Below are 19,533 nucleotides of genomic sequence, written 5' to 3'. Positions count from 1 at the left end.
AGATTGGTAGAACCTATTTCGTGTCTGTCTCCCACACTGCCCTCTGTCTCCCACACTGCCCTTGTGTTCCTGGAGAGTGGGGACTGCCTCTGACTGTTCTTCCAAACATGACACCCAGCATTAAGACCCAGTGCATGTGTGTGGAGTCAATGAATTAAAGGGAAGCCCCTTTCCATGGGTAAAGCCAAATTACCTGGATGCGAGTACAACGCAAACCCGCGTGCCCGAGGAGGATGGAGCATCTGTATCTGCTCCCGAAGGTGCGGATGCCCAGACCTCAGCACACCCAGCACCAGCATTGTCTGCTTCGACCCATCATAACCACTCTGAGAGGCCACGGAGGTTGTTTCCATTTTACAGAGGGGAATGCCGAGGGTCAGAGAGATTGGGTGGCGTGCCTGTTGTGCATTTAGTAAGCGGCAGAAGGGGATTCTTCAGCCCCAGTTCTACCGACTCCATGATCCAGTGCTGCCTTGAATCCTCGGAAACTCCAAAGTAGGGCTTCCTGTTTCTGAGAAAGACTCCATAGCTCTCTTTTGGACACAGCTGCAATGCCATCCTTCTGGGAGAGCCAGCCTGGAGCAAGACAGCTGGGACTCATCTATCTGCTGCCCAACAAACCTTGGAAGGAGTATGATAGGAAGGTTCCATTCAGACCGCTGTTCTCTGCGGCTCTGGGGAAAGGCATGATGGGGGAGATGCCCTTTTTCCTCCTGTTAATCTGCCCTCATCCCTGACTCCCTTTCCTGCTGTCTTCTGTCCAACCACACAGTCCCCAGCTTAAAACCAAGATGGATGGAAAAGGCTTCAAATTGATCATGAAACTCAGAATGCGTTTTCCTGTAGAAGTAGCTGGAATGTGATGCTTGGTCTGCCCATGATATATCTGAAATAGAAGAGTAATAGCATTGGCCCAGTAGAGAATTAGTATTAATGTTGATGATTTAATTAATGAATTAATAATAAGCCAGCACCCGCTCTTACTTGGAAGATGACAACAGCTCTCTCCACTCTTGTCCTCTTATAGTTTGTTCTCCACGTGAAAAGTGAATCAGACCCCATCTCTCCTCTGCTCATAGCCCTCCATGATCTCTTATGCCTACAGCCTGGCCTCCTGCCTCACTGACCGCACCTGCCGGCTCCCTTCACCAAGCTCATTCCACCAAAGAGTGGAAGGACACAGCTGCTGTGTCCTCTGCCTGGGACTCTCTTCCTTCCCTGATTCACCTGGTTCAGTCAGTTCATTCAGGCCTATGCCCAGATGTCACCTCTTCAGGTAACCATGGATAGGCCCCACCCATGCTCATCATTCCTCTGACCCTTACCCTGCTTTATTTCCCTTCATAACACTCATCATATCTGCCATGACATTGCACATGTGCCTGCTTACTTGTATACTGTTATTCTCCTCCACTAGAATATCAGCTCCACAAGGGCAGGGACCTTTTATTTGTTTCCTGCTATGTTTCGAACACTAAAAGAGTACCCAACATATAGTAGGTGCTCAATAAATATTTATAAATAAATAGATGAATGGACAGCTGAATGAGTAATATATCTCTACACCTAACCAACAGCAGATTGTGGTTTCCATGCAGAATTTATTACACATTTCAAACATCAATGCCATAAAGGAATTTTTTCCTTTCCTTGCCCTCGGGATTGGAAGTGCAGGGACTTCATTTTAGTAATGAGTTATAGATTTTTCTGGAAACCAGAACTTCTTATTCTGCATTTTTGGCAAAAGTAGACACCTGCTTTCTTGGAGAGTAGCTTCTCAGAGTTCTGAAGGCTTCTTGGGGTTTGGCAAATGGCTGGGGGTAGGTACTCTTTGGTCTCCTTAGCCTCCTGCTACCAGTTCTGCTGAGACTGGCAGTGTTCTCTTGATGACTCTAGAGCAGGGTTTCTCCTCCTAACATTTGAGACCAGATCGTTCTTTGTTGGGGACTGTCCTGTGCCTTCCAGGATGTTTAACAGCATCCCCGGCCTCTACCCATTAGATATTAGTAGAACTCCCCCAACTGTGACAACCAACAATGTCTCTGGACATTGCCAAGTATCCCTTGAGGAGTAAAATCACTCCCTGTTGAGAACTACTGCTGTGCCTTGTGCAGAAAGCCCCACCCACAACAAAGAATTATCCAACCCACAGAGTCACAAATGCCAAAGTTTAGCTGTGCTGCTCTGAGGGCTCTGTCTGATAGGACTCTCTGCATTGAGGGAAATCTTCTATTTGGTGCTGTCTAATATGGTAGCCACTAGCCACATATGGCTATTGAGCATCTTAAAATGTATAGGCCGGGGCGTGGTGGCTCATGCCTGTACTCTTAGCACTTTGGGAGGCTGAGGCAGAAGGATCACCTGAGCCCAGAAGTTAGAGGCTGCAGTGAGCTGTGAGCAAGCCACTGCACTCCAGCCTGGGTGACAGAGTGAGGCCCTGTTTCTTAAAAAAGAAAAAAAAAAAAGTAGTTAGTGCAACTGAAAAGCTGAGTTAAGTTTAATTTTAGGCTGGGTGCGGTGACTTATGCTTGTAATCCCAGCACTTTGGGAGGCAAGGCAGGCAGATTGCTTGAGCCTAGGAGTTGGAGACTAGCCTGGGCAACATGGCAAAAACCTGTCTCTGCTAAAGGAGACCCCTGGTGGCGCATGCTTGTAGTCCCAGGTACTTGGAAGGTTGAGGTGGGAGGATCACTTGAGCCCAGGAGGTTGAGGCTGCAGTGAGCCCTGATCGTGCCACTGTACTCCAGCCTGGGTGACAGAGTGAGACCCTGTCTCAATAAATAAAACAGAATAATAAAATAAAGTAAATTTTTAAGTTTATTTTATTTTAATTAATATTTAAATATCCACTTACAGCTAGTAGTAGCTGCCATATTGGACAGCACAGCTATAGAAAGGCCAGTGCTGCTCACACTTCAATGTACATATGAATTATCTGGGGATAGCAAAGTCCAATTCAGCAAACTTGAGGTGAGGACTGAGAGTCTATAAATTCCCAGGGATGCTAAGGCTTCAGGTCTAAAGACCACACCTTGGAGTAAGACGGTCTAAGTCTGGGACATAAAGAGCATTTTGCACATATAACACAGAGATGATATTCCTGCTGCCTGAAAGAGCTTGTTGAAGAACACAGTGGCATAGAGTAAGGAGAGAGAAAAAATATGGTCTGTGGAGTCAGACAGATACTGATTTGAATCCATTGTTAGCTCTGTGCCCTTAGCCTCTCTGAGCCTCCATCTTCTTATCTACAAAATAAAAGAGATCATTTCTCCCTTGCAGTATGATTCTGAGATAGTGCATGTAAAAGCACCAAACACAGTGCCTGGCAGATACTTGGCACTCAGTAGGTAAATAGTATCAGTCATTATGGATTCATCCAAAGAAAAGACATTGTTTACACAAATCGGCCCTGCATTGTAGGCTGTGTTTGGGGACCACCCATCTCAGAGTCACCCAGGATGTTCTTTTAAAAAATAGGTCCCTGGGCCCAGCCCAGACCTAATGAGTTAAAGTCTCTAATGGTAGGGCTCAGGAAGCTTCTTTTAAAAAAAGAAAAAATATATATGAGGCAAAATTCACCTAACATAAAATTAACCATCGGTCATTTTTTTTTTTCATGTAAAAAATTTTTAGCTTTTATTTTATGTTCGGGGATACATGTGAAGGTTTGTTACAGAGGTAAACTTATGTCACGTGAGTTTGTTATACAGATTATTTCATCACCCAGGAATTAAGCCCGGTACCCAATTGTAATTTTTCTGCTCCTCTCCCTCCTGCCGCCCTCCCCACTCAAGTAGACCTCGGTGTCTGTTGTGTTTCCTTCTTTGTGTTCATAAGTTCTCATCATTTAGCTCCCACTTATAAGTAAGAACATGGGATGTTTGGTCTTCTGTTCCTGCATTAGTTTGCTGAGGACAGTGGTCTCCAGCTCCACCCATGTTCCCGCAAAAGACATGATCTTGTTTTTCTTTATGGCGGCACGGCCATTTTAAAGTATTTCCTGCATTCACAATGTTGGGCAACCTCACCTCTGTCTAGTTCCAAGGCATTTTTGTTATCCCAGAAGGAAACCCTGTACCCACTCACCATCCTCCCCTCCCCAGCCCCTTGCAACCACTAACCTGCTTTCTGTTTCCATGCATTGGCTTATTCTGGATGTTCCAGATTAAAGGAACCATATAGTATGTGACCTTTTGTCTTCGACGTCTTTCACTTAACACCGTTTTTGAGGTTCATCCATGTCATTGCATGTATTAGTGTTTAATTCCTTTTTATTGGTGAATAATATTCCATTGTATGAATATAATGGATGAGTTTGGAATATAATGGATAAACACGTTTGTTTATCCACTCATCAGTTGATGGACATTTGGGTTCTTTCCACCTTTTTGGCTCTGTGAATAATGTTTCTGGGAACATTTGTGTGCGAGTTTCTGTTGGAGTACCCGTTTTCAGTGATGTGGGTTATATACCTAGAAGCAGAATTCCTGGGTCACATGGTAATTCCATGTTTAAATGTGTTGAGAAACCGCCTGAACTGCCCTCCACAGTGGCTACACCATTTTCCATCCCTACTGGCAATGCATAGGGTGCCAGTGTCTCCACTTGCAGGTCAACACTTGTGATTTTGTTTTTTGGGTTATGGCCAACCTGGTGGGTGTGAAGGGAAGCTTCATTCTTCACAAGTCCCCAGGATGGTTCGTGTGGACCCAAATGTTGGAGAACCACCGCTTTGATGAGAGCTCCTATTTTGGTGAGTTCAGTCAGAGTCTCCTGCTCCCGTGTCCTGGGACTCCCTGCAGCAGTGCCTTTGTTGGGCTAGGGAAGCTCATCAGGGAATTGGAATTGTTACTTCGTGTGCTGTTGTAATAGCGATTGGATCTTTTATAAATAGACACACACATCTTACCCTCTCCCCTTTAGTAAGCACAACTGCGTAGAGAAAAACAGTTTGCCATTGACTTGTCCTGGGAAAGCCGGATCAACACAGATGACCCACCCCCTGGTGTCCCCTGGGTGAGTTTCTGCAAACACCTCTACCTGTCCACCTGAGGCTGGCCTGGAGGGCCCGTTCCAATATGAAATGGCCTTGAACTCTCCTGTTTTAATAAAGTTTAATGTGGAATTTTATATTCTACTGTGTAATATAGCTGGGCCTGTTTTAATTAAAAATTAAAGGATTTTACTCCAAATATTTAAGTGTGTTTCAGAAACACATCAAGTTAATCCTGTGGCCCTTAGGATGAAGGTGATAAACCCGGGTAAGGGGACAGAGGAGTGTCGGGGAGGAGGCCGTGTGGGGGAGCACTTAATGAAAGGAATAGTATTCCTCTTTAACAATGAGGGTTTTGTTTTCTTCTTCTGGAATTTCCTCAAAATTAATCTCTAGGTGGAACACATTTAAGTGATACATTGTATACGCAAGCAAAGGGAGCAAGGTCCTACCATTAGTATAACTGCCTGCACCGCTTCAGAATTGTTCTAGGACATAAGCCAAGGTCCTCTTCTTCAAGTCGTCAGTCTCAGCCTTGGCCACATATCACAGCCACCTGGCAAGCTTTACACGCTCTTGTTTAACAAGGTGTTCAATAAGAGCCCACGTGGAACCCAGGCATCCCTGGTTTCTAAAGCTCCAGGTGATTCTGATGTGCAATCAGGATTGACCGCTGTGCCAGGCCATTAGACACAACCCATGCCCTGATAGAGCTAATGGTCTGACTGGGGAGACCAACTCGTTAATCACATAATTGAGTAATTACAACTCTGATAAATGCTGTTGCCCCGTTAAATTTCAAAGGGTTGGAGACACCTTCCCGAAGCTACAGCCTGACAGACAATTAGATGGTAATGAGGGGAGAGCTGCATCCCAGGCAGAGGGACTGGCATGTGCAAAGGCCCCGGGGGTAGAAAAGAGCTTGGTGTGTCTGAGGACTTGAAAGACACGCTGGTTGGAGCTGTGAGCAAGGAGGGTGGGCAGCCTGAGGTTGGGGAGCAGATGGTAGCCTGTCACCCATGTTGGCCTGTGGTGAGTCCACCTTACATGCTGTCAGTGTTTGAGCTGTTCTGATATTGGTGTGAAAGGCCCAAGCTTCTGTGCTCTGGAATGAGCAGATACACGAGGGCCTGATTAAGCAGTCATGGTCTGGGCAGGATCACCTTCCTCCAGTGCATGAAAATTATTTACTCAGCCTCCATGGAGAGAGAGGAAGGGCATCAAAAGAAGGGAGAGATTGGCCAGGCGTGGTGGCTTACACCTGTAATCCCAGCACTTTGGGAGGCTGAGGCAAGTGGATCATTTGAGGTCAGGAGTTCGAGACCAGCCTGGCCAATATCGCAAAACCTCCTCTCTACTGAAAATACAAAAATTAGGCGGGCATGGTGGCGCATGCCTGTAATCCCAGCTACTCAAGAGGCTAGGGCAGGAGAATTGCTTGAACCTGGGAGACAGGTTGCAGTGAACCGAGATCGCGCCACTGCACTCCAGCCCAGGCGACAGAGTAAGACTCTGTCCAAAAAAAAAAAAAAAAAAAAAAAAAGGAGAGATATTTGGAGAGAGAATGGAAGTTTTCCTCATATCTGAAAAGTTTCTGGGCCTCACTTGAAAATTACATCTCCTAGCATCTCCACATAGAACTCATTTGACAGAACGGTGGGTCCCTAGGTGACTGGAGCCTGGGATCTCATTGCAGTGATTCCTCTCTGCGCCGTTTCTCAGATGCTCTGTGGAGCCTGTCTCACGTTTAATTCCTCCTCCTCCCCATTTTCCTCCATCCCCCTCCCCCTGCTCCTTTTTCTTCTTTTAAAAATCTGCGCCAATTTCTAATGAATTGTGGGTGGCATGGAGGGAATTCTTCACACTTCATTTGGTCCTGCTTCATAGTTTATATCCTGTGTCCCTCCCTTCCCCTGGCTGAACCCCCCGTCCCCGGTCTGGTAGACATGAGCTGTTCTTTTCTTTTCAACGGCCTTGTGGCTGCAGAGAACCCCTCTTTGATTTGGGCTTTTAGATACTCATTTAAAGTGTTTGTTTCTGCATATTAATTCCTTCCTTCCCTAAGACTCCTCATCTTCACTCTCCCTTAACTCCAACAGCAGTGTGGCGTGTGACGTGGCATTTGTCACCCCCATTGCACAGAAGGGAAACTGAGGTTCTGATAGCAGTGTGGGGCTGTGGGAAGATTCTGGCCTTGCTGGGCGGCATGATGAATGTGACAGGTCCTTGGAAAGTCACACAACCCTCCAGGGCTGCCTCTTTACTGGTCATATGGGAAGGAGATAAGATTTCTACGCCTGTAAGGAGGTAGAGTGATGGGGTAAAGAGGATGGGATTTGGCCCTTAAAGCTCTGGCTCCACCACTCAGTTCTGTGACCTTGGGCAAGGCATCAGACCTTCCCTTCTTCCCTTGTAGAATGGTGATCCCTGCAGCACCTCAGCAGGATGGTTGTAAATACTAGAGGCACTGTCTGGGAAGTCCTAGCAACATGCCTGGTCTGAATGGGATATAGTAGCTGTTCTTTGGCCTTTTTGGCCTTTGCGATATAGTAGCTGTTCCACCTCCCCTGCCATCTGGGATTCGGCTGTTTGTCCAAGAGGACCCTAATCATTATGGTGGAGCTGGAATTAGAACTAGAACCCAGGTATGCTGGCTTCAGGCCCTGAGCTCCTGGGAGGAGCTATCTGTAAGCACCCTGGTTTTGTGAGCTGGGTAATCCTTGCTGTGGCTAGGCCTTTCTGTACATAGTAGAGTGGTAGTTCTCAACTGGGACTGATTTTGCAAGAGATACTTGGCAATGTCTGGAGAGTTTTTTCATTGTCTCAGCTTGGGAGGTTCTACTGACTTCTAAGGGGTGGGGGCCAGGTATCTGGATTGTTCTGGGATCGCTCAGCACAGTGATTGGGGACTTCAAAGGCACACACCAAGAAACAGCAAGTCATCAAGACCCCTGGTCGGTGACAGCTGACTCTGAGCCCTTGCAAAGCTGCCCTGCAGCGTCAGCACCGGCTGGGAAATCCTTGTGGATTCTTGTGGATATTCACATAGAGGGAGGGGCATGACTATCCCCACTCACTGGGCATAGTGCTGGCAACAGCTGCCACTTATCCAGGGCCCATTGGGAGCAGGGGCAGCATGCTCAGTGAGGGACCTATGCTCTCACTGATCTCCCTGATCAGCAAGGAAGACACTGCTAACCTCATTTCACAGAAGTGGAACAAGGCCATACGGCTTGTGAGGGGCAGGGCCAGACCTAGGGCAGAACCCAGGTCTCCTTAGCTCCAAAGCTCACACGCAATGCATGAAATTGCATGACCTTCCTTAGAAAGTAACACCCCCCCATGAGGCTTCTCCAGCAATAATTTTAATAGAATGCTTATCCACATCCCTATGTCAGCATTGGCCACCTAATTTTGCCACCGGCCAGACTGAATTTACCACTGCTGCAGAAAACAAGTAGATAAGAATCTTAAAACTTATCACACATTGGGAGGGAGGGCAAGGGTGCCCCTATTTTGGATGTGTCATGCCAGTTTGGGAAGAGGGAGAATTTAGCAGTTAGGCACAGTATGGTCCTAATTTGCCCTAGAAAACTTCTTGGGTGCTTTTGGGAAAAACCCGTACAACTTTTTTTTTTTTTTTTTTGAGACAGAGTCTTGCTCTGTCACCCAGGCAGGAGTGCAGTGGCATGATCTCGGCTCACTGCAGCCTCTACCTCCCAAGTTCAAGTGGTCCTCCCACCTCAGCCTCCCAAGTAGCTGGGACTACAAACACAAGCCACCACACCTGGCTAATTTTTGTATTGTTTTTGTAGAGACAGGGTTTCGCCATGTTGCCCAGGTTTTGTCTCGAACTCCTGGGCTCAAGCAATCCACCCGCCTTGGCCTTCCAAAATGCTGGGATTACAGGTGTGACCCACTGTACACAGCCAAATCTGTACATCTTTAATGCCTGTCTTGAATGCCACAGTGGTTGGAGCACAGTGTGAAGTTAAGAAACAGTGCAATCCTGATTAAGAGCCTTCTCTCCTAGTTAGAGTACACCATGCTCTGTCATGTCACAGGACCTTTGCACAGGCTACTCGGGGGACCAGCAGCACCTTTGCTCTCTATCTTTCCCCTGCTTTCCTCTCTACTTTGCTTCAGTAATTTATTCTTAGGGTTCATATTAAAGAATAATTCCTTAAGAAAGCACTTCTGCCCCATGTCCATGCTAGTCCACCTTCTGGCATATGCTATTATGCATTAGCTATGCTTCTTTAGGGGATCAGTATTATAGTTATATCTAATTTGTTAATGTTGGTTTCCTTCTTCCACTTAATCGTAAGCTCCATGAAGGTAAGGAACACATTGGTCTCACTCAGCTCTTGTATGCCGAGTGCCTTGCATTTGCCTAGTACATGCTAGGCACCAGCCAACATTGGATGAGTGAATGGATAGTTGGACGAATGGATTGAGCTAGTTAATTTCATTTCCTTTCTCTTAACTCCAGTCAATAATCTCTTCTTAGGGAATTGTAATTATCTGTTTATATGTCTCTCTTGAGCCTCTTTGAAGAAGAACCTATCTTTAGAAGCTCTGAGTCTAGCTCCATGCCTGACATATAGTAGATGGCTAATAAAAGTTGACCATATGGTTGTTTAAGACAAACTCTTGCCCATAAGACAAGCAGTTCCAAGAGCTCATGCTGCTGCAGAGAGGACCCTAGAGAGTTATTTTCACACATAGAGGATAAGGATGGTGAATTTATTCATAGAAACAGAATGAAGTGCATTCCTGCTTCCCACCCGTGCCATGCTTAGCTCCTCGGTAAGGTCTGCTATTCAGGTTGCCAGTTACTGTACTGACTTATTTGTACATAAACAGTTATTCCCCATAACCTTCCCTTCGCCAACATTCAGAGATAATGATATACAATCTTTGTAACATTACAGATGTTGCTTCAAAAACACTCTGTTGCTATAGGAATGTTTGTGATGTGCTTATCGCTAGAATTTCATAAGCAACAAACTCCAAAATTGCAGATGATTTAACATTTGAAGCAGGAATTGAGAGTGTATGTGTGTTTGCATTAAAAAAAAAAAGGCTTTGAAAAAGGAAGTTTTCTTCTGCAGAGTTATCTTCTTCTAAAGCTTAAAATAAAAACTACTTAAAAGCAGTGAATTTAGAAGAATGAGCACTTTCTCTTAAACATTCAAATGGGTGAAAATGACTTGTAATGCCTCCCTCAAGTATTAAGGAAATAGGCAGTTAAAGGTTTTTTTTGGAGCTGGCTGTCACAGACAAAGGATTTCTCATTTAAAAAAAAAAATCATTTTATAGCATTAAATAGTAGGAATGCATACCAGCAGCCCTTTTGACATTTTGAAAATGATTTATTTTCTGAAATGTCCCAGTCCATTTTAATAGATGACTCTTTGTTCTTCTCATTCAGGGAGGGAGCTTCGGGTGGGGTTGCCATAGTTAGGGTTGGGAAGTTCAGGGTGGAGGCAGACAGGGCTCCAGGAACAGCTTTCCATGAGCCTCACACTTTGTTACCTGAACACAGCAGGTGGGTGCCACCACCTGTCTCCAGACAGCGTGGAGCCATACTTTCCCAAAGCTCCTGCTGTGGTTGTCCTTCCCAAAGAGAGACTCTCTGAACTAACTTTTTATAGTCCAGAGATTGAATTTGAAATCATTTCTCTTTCTAGCCTCCCTCTCTCAACCAAGATATCAGCTAAACATCTTAGGAAAGGTGTGCAATGTGGAAGTCTCTACCATCGCAATGCTACTACTCATCTGTGGCTCAGGAGTGGTGCTCTCTGCAAACTCTTTAGCAGTCCGTGAGATAAGTTCACAAACTGAGAGTTGGTGCTTAGTAACTTTCATGCCGATTTGACGGAATAATCTGTTGAATCAGAGAATTTAAAAGTGAGCTTGCACTTTGTATCAGTATCTTTTCATTTCCTTTTTCTAGCAGTTCATTTTTACTGTATTATATTAAAGTAGTCATCTGTAATGGTGTGGAAATTTTTTAAAAAACTGGTCCTTCGGTTGGGCACGGTGGCTCACACCTGTAGTCTCAGCACTTTGGAAGGCCGAGGTGGGCAGATCATGAGGTCAGGAGTTCAAGACCAGCCTGGCCAATATGGTGAAGCCCCGTCTCTACTAAAAATACAAAAATTAGCCAGGCATGGTGGTGGGCACCTGTAATCCCAGCTATTTGGGAGGCTGAGGCATGAGAATTGCTTGTACCTGGGAGGCGGAGGTTGCAGTGAGCCGAGATTGCGCCATTGCACTCCAGCCTGGGCGACAGAGTGAGACTCTGTCTCGGGGGGAAAAAAAAAAGAAAAAACTGGTTCTTCATGACAAATAACTTGAGAAGCTCTATGCCAAGGCACCTGTAAGCTGCTGTAGCTCCCCCATAAGGAAAGTCCGCTGTTGAATGGATTTGGGGAACCACAGCACTTAGCAAATGATATTATAATGAGACTCAGGTCTCTCTCTGTCTCTGTCTCTGTCTATCTGTCTCTGTCTCTGTCTCTCTCTCTCTCTCTCTCTCTCTCTCTCTCTCTCTCTCTGTCTCTCTTTCTGACTGTTTCCTAAGTGCAGAGACTCCATGCAGTTCATCTCCGTGGCCTCATTCCTCAGTGCCCTGCCTGGCACATTGCAGACTTTTGGAAATGTTTGTTGAATGCATGCCTGTCTGCTTTCTTGTTACCTAAGAGTGGGTGAGGACAGCCTCAGGAATTTCCCTGGGATTTCTGGTAGTGTCTTCTGCAGGATGGTGATGGAGAGCTAGGAGCAAATGATGAGGAAATGACCTTTCCTTCTTCCTTTCCCCATAGGACCAGGCCTCCTCTTCCCATCTGTCCAGCAGCATGAAAGCAGCATGACTGGCCGGCCGCAGGAGAAGCCCCCAGAACCAGGCCCCCAACTCAGCCATCTGCGGACGTCAAGGTAAGCTCACTTTCCTTCTTCTGGAAGGCTGAGGAATTTTCATTTTAGTACATTCTGTATGCGTTTGTAATCCCTTGCTATGTGCTAGAAGAATGAGGTTTCCTGGGATGAGGGTAGACTTAGAAAGTGCGTGTCAGCCTTACAGGTTAAAGCATGCTCATTTTGGTTAAAGGAGAGGCCAATATGGAGCAGAAAGGACTGAGCTGAGTGTCTAGAATACAGCTCTTCTTACTCTTCCACCACTTCCTGAATCTGGGACCTTGGACAGGGTCTTTCAGGATGGGGTATCCAGGGAATTTTGAATGAAAAAATCTCTGAGACAGGATAGAATGAGAAAGACTACTCAGTCCACGACCTGAGAGTCCCAGTACCTGCCAGACGGACTTCTGTCCCACACAGAGTCGTAAGGGGCCTTAGACAATCAGTCAGGCCAGTTTCCAGCCAGTGTTGGACAGTTAGTTGTTAGAAAGTTCTGTCTGCTGGCCTCTGCTCTGCCATTAGGAACCACAAAGACTTGGCTTTCAAAGACTCTTCCACATGCCTCTCTCATTCGGTTTGAAGATTTGAAGATTTGGCTGTCATGACTCCGTCTTTCTTTTTTGGTGTAAATTCTCCCTAGGGACTGGTGCCAGTCACCTTGTCCTCTCATCCCCTCCATCCCGGAAAGGGCTTTAGTTATCTCCAGTGTCTGCCTTGCTGGTTGCTCATGCAACCTGCACCATCTTCAGTAGAGAATCATTCATTCACCATTCATTCTTCAGTGGCTATTTACAGCCTCCTTTGTGACAGGCACTGTGCTAGACTCTGGAGATATCTCAGTGAAGAAGAAAGACAGGGTCTCTGTCCTTAAAGACAAAATAGGTTTAGATTCTTAGAGTTTGAAATATGCATCGAACTACTTCCGTGTGCTTCTTGTTTACATTTTTATCTCTGCAACTTTTTTCTTAAATGTCCCATAAGTGCTTGAAAAAAATCTTCAAATATTGGATATAGTTTTCTATGTACCATCATTGAAAAATAAGTTAGCTTATTGTGCAGCTCAAATCATCTATAGTATATCCTTTTCTGATTTTGTCTGATTATCTATCAATTATTGAGAGAGGTGTTTTAGTTAAAGCCTCCCACTGGGTTTGTCAGTTGCTCCTTGGCAATGCTGAAATTTTTGCTTTATGTGTTTTGAGGCAATGCTATTTGGTGCATAGATGTTTAGAACTGGTGTATTTTATTGATGAATTGGGATTTATTTCTACCATCTTTATATACATTTAATTTTTTCTGCTCTTTCTTTTAGGTTGAGGTATTTTCCCCCCTCATTCCATTTTCCATCTTCTTATTTGGAATTTACACACTCTATGTCTGTTATTTCTGGGGTTACCCAGCTAACTACCTGGATAGATGATAGATAGATAGATAGATAGATAGATAGATAGATAGATAGATAGATAGATAGAAAAAACACTCTATGTGTGTTTTTTCAGGGGTTATCCAGCTAGCTGGATATGTATATGTAGATAGATAGATAGATAGATAGATAGATAGATAGATAGATAGATACGTATATGTAGATAGATAGATAGATAGATAGATAGATAGATAGATAGATAGATAGACAGACAGATAGATAGATAGTTTTAGAGACAGGGTCTTGCTCTGTTGCCCAGGCTAGCTTCAAACTCCTGGGCTCAAGTGATACTCTCACCTCAGCCTCCCAAGTAGCTACCTTAACTTTTTTTGTTTGCTTGTTTGTTTTGTTTTGTTTTGTTTTTGAGACAGAATCTCTCTCTCTCCCAGTCTGAGGTACAGTGGCACAGTCTCGGCTTACTGCAACCTGCACCTCCTGGGCTCAAGCAATTCTCCTGCCTCAACCTCCCAAGTAGCTGGAACTACAGGCGTTCACTATCATGCCTGGCTGGTTTTTGTATTTTTAGTAGAGATGGGATTTCACCATGTTGGCCAGGCTGGTCTCAAATTCCTGACCTCACGTGATCCACCCATCTCGGCCTCCCAAAGTGCTGGAATTACAGGCACGAGCCACTGTGCCCGACCAATTTTTGTATTTTAAGTAGAAATGGGGTTTTACCCTGTTGGCCAGGCTGGTCTCAAACTCCTGACCTCCAGTGATCCACCCACTTCAGCCTCCCAAAGTGCTGGCATTACAGGCGTGAGCCACTGCCCTCAAACCTATTTTACACTTTTCATCTCTTTGTCTCTCTGTGCTGAACTCTGAATAATTTATTCAAATCTATCTTCTGGCTGGGGGAATGGGTCGTGCCTGTAATCCCAGCACTTTGGGAGGCCGAGGCGGGTGGATCACCTGAAATCAGAAGTTCAAGACCAGCCTGGCCAACATGGTGAAACCCCATCTCTACTAAAATTACAAAAATTAGCCTGGTGTGGTGGCATGCACCTGTAATCCCAGCTACTCTGGAGGCTGAGGCACAAGAATCACTTGAACCCTGGAGGTGGAGGTTGCTGTGAGCTGAGATCACACCACTGCACTCCAGCCTGGGCGACAGAGCCAGATTTTGTCTCAAAAAACAACAAAAAAACTATCTTCTATTTAACTAATATATTATGTGTGTTAAAGGCTGTTTAACCCATTCATTGGATTTTTTTCTTTTTGCTTTCTTTATTTGTCATTTCTAGAAGTTCTGTTTGGTGATTTTTCTGGTCTCTCATTTCTTGCTCATATTTGAAGATGTTTATTTCTTTAAAATATTAAATTTGGTATTTAGAAATTTTATAATTTTGTGTCTTGTAATTCCCAAATCTGAAGTCTTTGTAGGTCTGGTTCTGCCACTTGCCGTTTCTGCTGGCTGGTGTTCGTAATGCCTTATTTCCTGTGAATTGCTCATTTTTTCTTGGCACTTTATCTTTGGGAATTATCTGAGGTGTGGGTTGAGTTGTCTTTGCCAGAGAGGATTTGCATTAACTTCTGCTAGTTGTCTGGTGGGCACTACCAACAAAAATCACTTTAAATTAATTTTCTAGTTAAGGCTTTTCTGGCTACCCAAGTAATATACTTCAGGCTACAAACCTGTGTGAAGTCCAGCTATGGTTACACATTTTCAGGAGAGAGTTTTTCCCCCCATTCCCTGCTCAGCCCAAGGTCCAGTTTTCTTGCAGTCTCTTTCTGTGTTGTGCATTTATTTCTCATTCACCAAGTCGAATGAATTTTGTGGAGTGGGGCCATTTGAAGTCCCAACTTTGTGGAGGGGTCTCCCTAGGCTGTTAACCCTGTGCTGCTGTCATTGGGAAACTTAGAATCTCCAGGTTTCAGCAGAAACCCTCAGGGCAAAAGCCAGCTTTGATGCCAGCTCACCTCCCAAGGTTCCTGCTTTGGGTTTGTTTTGGTTTTTTCGTTTGTACTATCTCAGCAATGTGTATTCAGTCTTCATATCTAAAATTGTATCCAGCATATTAGTTATTTCCATTAGGAGGGGCAGGTAAGGTATCTGGTCTACCATCTTGCCAAAACTGTATCTTTTTCTTCTCCACAATAGTCCTATTGGGCAGGAATTTCTATTTCTTCACAGAAGAGTGACCTGAAGCTCAGAGAGGGTATAGCCATAGGCCTAGCAGGTGAAAGGCTGGGAGAGAATATGTGCCTCTCCTCTCCTCTCTCCCCACCTTCCCTCTCCCCAAGATAACTGTTGACCATTGGCGAGGACAAACTTTAGTCTCACAAAGAATATGAGTTGCTACCAAAATGTTTTAACTAGCTGAACAGCTTCGTATACTTTGTTTATGAATCTATTGTTTATCTTCCTTGAGGGAGGAAATGGCTTCTGCATATTTTGTGGTTTGTCTGGCAGTCACCAGCAGCTCTCCTGCTTCATTCCCATTCTTCAGAAAGTCTTCTGAACCTGAAGCCAGATCCCATGGGCTTCTCATCCAGACCCTGGCTTCCTTTCCTCCTTATGCTACTCTCTCCTTCTTCTCACCCTTCTTCGCTTCCCTCTGCCTCTTCTTCCTTTTCCCCTCTCCCCATCATTCCTGCGACTGGTTTTTCTTTTTCATGGTGGTGTGCCTTTCATTGGAGGGGAGTCTACAGAGCCAGTGGTTTGGCTTTTGGGCTTTGAGGGGCAGGGAGAAAGAGCTGAGTTTGAACCTAGCTCTGCCACTTAATAACTGAATCTCTCTAAGCTTCCATTTCTTCATTGGTCACATGGGGACAGTGGATAGAGCTGTTCAAGGACTTAATGAAACGATGCCTGTAGAGCTTGTAACACAGAGCTTGGACATCATCAGCACTTGGTCAGTGGTGGTTCATATAACTATGACTGAGAACAGACCACTTCAAGGCCAGTGCTCTTGCTGGTGATGCTTTTAAACTGACAAAGCCGGTTTATAAAATGGGGTGAAAATGGAGGCAGAAATCTAATGTAAATATGGGAATCCCGGCCTCGCTATGATGTTCTTTGAACTGGGGTGTTTTTAAAAATAATCTGAGGGAAGATAGAACGCACTGGTCTGGCCAGTGTTTGTGGAAGATGTAAACCAGGGGTTCTGAAAATGGGGCCTAGACCTCCAGACTCCAGATCTTGGCCCTCCTGCTGAGCTGTGCCCTGTGTCCTGGTACTGCAGTGGGGCTGGGGCTGTGTGGACTCACTGTGGAGGTTCCCCATGCAGGGCCCCCAGATCAAGGGATTGCATTACTACTCTGAGGACGCATTTTCAGCAGTGGTGGGGCTGGGGGAGAAGGGTCGTCAATGTCCTTTAGCTCTATTCTTACACCTGGCATGAGACTTCACTTTTCACGCCCTCTTCTAATAAATGCCTTTATATTACACCTAGACATGTGTTGTTTCCTCATTCGATATCTATCAGGCAACAAGTCTTTTTTCAAAGCCTGCTATTTATAGTGACTCTGGGCTTTGTACAGTGGGCAAGTAGTATAAAAGAATGCATAAAGTTGCTGTGAATCTAAAACTACTCTAAAATTAAAGTCCATTAATCACAAGAGGACTTTATAACCAAAAAAATGCATAAAGTCTAAAACATCTTCATAAGATCGTTAGTTACTCAGAGTGGATATCCAAGAGGGAAAAGCACGGTGCCCTTGAATGGTCAGGGAGGGCTTCCTGGATGAGGCTGGATGATGATTTGAGCTGGTCTTATGGGGCAGCCAAGGTGAGCTGCTGGAGAAGGAGCCTCACGCATCCTGGGTGTAGAAGTGGTAGGAACTAGGGTTTAGAAAGCCCCACAGATGGCCTTGTGTTCCCTCTTAGAGCACCATCTCCCATTATCAAAAGCGCTCAGAAGTCCTGCAGCTGACATTTGACAACAGGTTTCCCAAGTGTGTTTGACTACTCGTAGCTGATGAGCATGGAGGTCTTGAATGGGTTTCCACATGGCTTCTGTCTCTTTGACTAATGCTTCAGCTCCTCTGGGCTACCACCTCACTTCTGTAAAACAGGGATTGGCAACTTTAAAAGTTCAGCCTCTTGGGAGCACCAAAACATTATTTGAAGTTCACCTCTTATCTTTTTCCAAGCATTACTCAAATATTTAGAAGGGTGAAGGTTTCTAGGGGGACTAAGCAGGGACATTGTTAGAGTTAGGGAGGGGGCTTCTTTGTTATCCCAGTCTCCCAAGATGATTGGGCATTTCCAACCCAGCCGAGTGGCCAAGCCTGTTTGCCTGGAGTTAAATGCCCAGCCCTACCCCACCCCTCGTCCCCCGCAGCAAACCTCAAAGTCTGTTAACAGCCTCTGTCCTCATCATGATTCATCCTTCCTGCCCCTTCTGTATTCTGGTTACTCAGAGCTGTGAACCAAGATTGATTACTAACGCCATCTAACTGACCTTGCCCATGGAGAGCTTACCTGGTAGATTAAAAATTCTTCATCAGATGACACCTCAGGTTGAGTTCTGTTGTCGGCTAGCTCTGTACAGTGCAACAAGGGATTGTCCTAGATGCAGATGGAGACCCTTTTCAGGACCAGGAAGCCAGGGGACACATTGTCTGAGGAGTTTGGGGTGCCAGGGTTATTGCGGGTATAGAGGCAGGAGGTGCCCCAGGCCAAGAGCTCTGTGCTTAAAGAGCCACATAAAAGCGGTGGAAATGTGCTCTACATCAAATCTTCACATGCTGCCCTGGAGATTGGCTATCAGCCCCTTCTCACTGTTGCGTGGAACCCTTCTAAAAATATTTCAGTATTTATTATGCCAGTCGTATCCATTATTCTATTTTTTTAAATTACAACATTAAGACCGGGCGCCGTGGCTCACGCCTGTAATCCCAGCACTTTGGGAGTCTGAGGCGGGCAGATCATGAGATCAGGAGTTTGAGACCAGCCTGGCCAATATGGCAAAACCATGTCTCTACTAAAATACAAAAAAAAATTAACCGGGCATGGTGGTACATACCTGTAATCCCAGCTACTCAGAAAGCTGAGGCAGGAGAATTGCTTGAACCCAGGAGGCGGAGGTCGCAGTGAGCTGAGATCGCACCACTGCACTCCAGCCTAGGAGAAAGAGCGAGACTCCGTCTCACACACACACACACACACACACAAAAAAAAAAATATATATATATATATATATATATAGAGAGAGAGAGAGAGAGAGAGAGAGAGAGAGAGAGAGAGCGCTTGAGTTCACTCTAATTCCTACCCCTGCTCACTCTCTTCCCTTTCCCAAAATATGGCAGAACTGAGACTGAAATCCATATATCCTGACTTCTAGCACTGTTTCCCTGAAAGGCTCAGATCCTTAGGGATCAGGTGTCATTGGTGGGAAACACTGCTATCTTAATATCCTGGCCCAAGATTGTTCAGTGTCCTGGACAGGCCAGGCAGGGTCTCAGGAGGTTCGTCCAACAGAGCTTGGGGCTCCTCGGGTCCAACTTTATTCTGCAGAAGCTGAGTCTGAGGTGCAGGGAGGGGAAGTCATTTGCTCAACCAGGTCACAGGGCACATCTCTTTTTCTGTTTGGTCCGGGTTATCTTTATATTGGGTTTGCATTTCCTGAATACACAGCAACAGGGTGGGGGGTGGGTGGAGGACAAGGGAAGTGGGCTTAAAAGAACCCCATCTGAAAATGTTTAGATTTCCTGTGACTGTCCCGTGAAGAGGGAGATAATCTGTGTTCACGGAACTAAGAGGAGAGGGATTTGGTTCAGGTCCAGGAGGCCAAGAGTGCAGAGAAAAAGGAGGACAACATGAGAGCTATTCAGAGAAAGCTGTGACATTTTTATGGATGAAATAGAAACAAATAGGAGTTTGTTTCTTTGTACTTCAGTGATGCCTTCTTGTTTGTATTTTTGGACAACACTCAAGCCACGTGGAGGCTCTGGCCTCATTCTAGTAGCAGTGGTTTGTGGTCTTCGGAGGCTCTTTGGCCTGGGACTGGGAGCCTTTGATTCTCATCTCCCTTGAGTTGGCTTCTACCAGGATGTGTGATCCTTTGGAAATCTCTCTTCCTCCCTCGGAGCTTCCATAGTTTATCTCAAGATAGAGATAAAACCTCCTGCTGGGCCTGCCTCACAGAGAAATAATGGGTACGAGAGTGTCCCCCACAAACTGTCAGGGTTAACTTGGCCTCATTTTTTTCTTTTTCCATGTCTGTGAGGCCAGCATGAGCTCTTAGGGAGT

General features: G+C 45.4%; 1 protein-coding gene across 24 annotated transcripts in view; it reads left to right on the top strand.

Moving 5' to 3' along the window:
* TRERF1 (transcriptional regulating factor 1) overlaps positions 1 to 19,533 on the top strand; it is a 227,221-nt gene that overhangs the window by 141,732 nt on the left and 65,956 nt on the right. For all 24 annotated transcript variants that reach the window (XM_073005981.1, XM_073005985.1, XM_007972567.3 and 21 more), the window contains one exon: positions 11,824 to 11,935. The gene's annotated coding sequence lies outside the window, so the exon portion shown is untranslated. The remainder of the gene's footprint in view (positions 1 to 11,823; positions 11,936 to 19,533) is intronic.

Source organism: Chlorocebus sabaeus, chromosome 17 (assembly GCF_047675955.1).
Source record: "Chlorocebus sabaeus isolate Y175 chromosome 17, mChlSab1.0.hap1, whole genome shotgun sequence".
NCBI lineage: Eukaryota > Metazoa > Chordata > Mammalia > Primates > Cercopithecidae > Chlorocebus > Chlorocebus sabaeus.
Note: the sequence above shows the minus strand (reverse complement) of the source record. Positions and strands in the feature narration are given on the sequence as shown.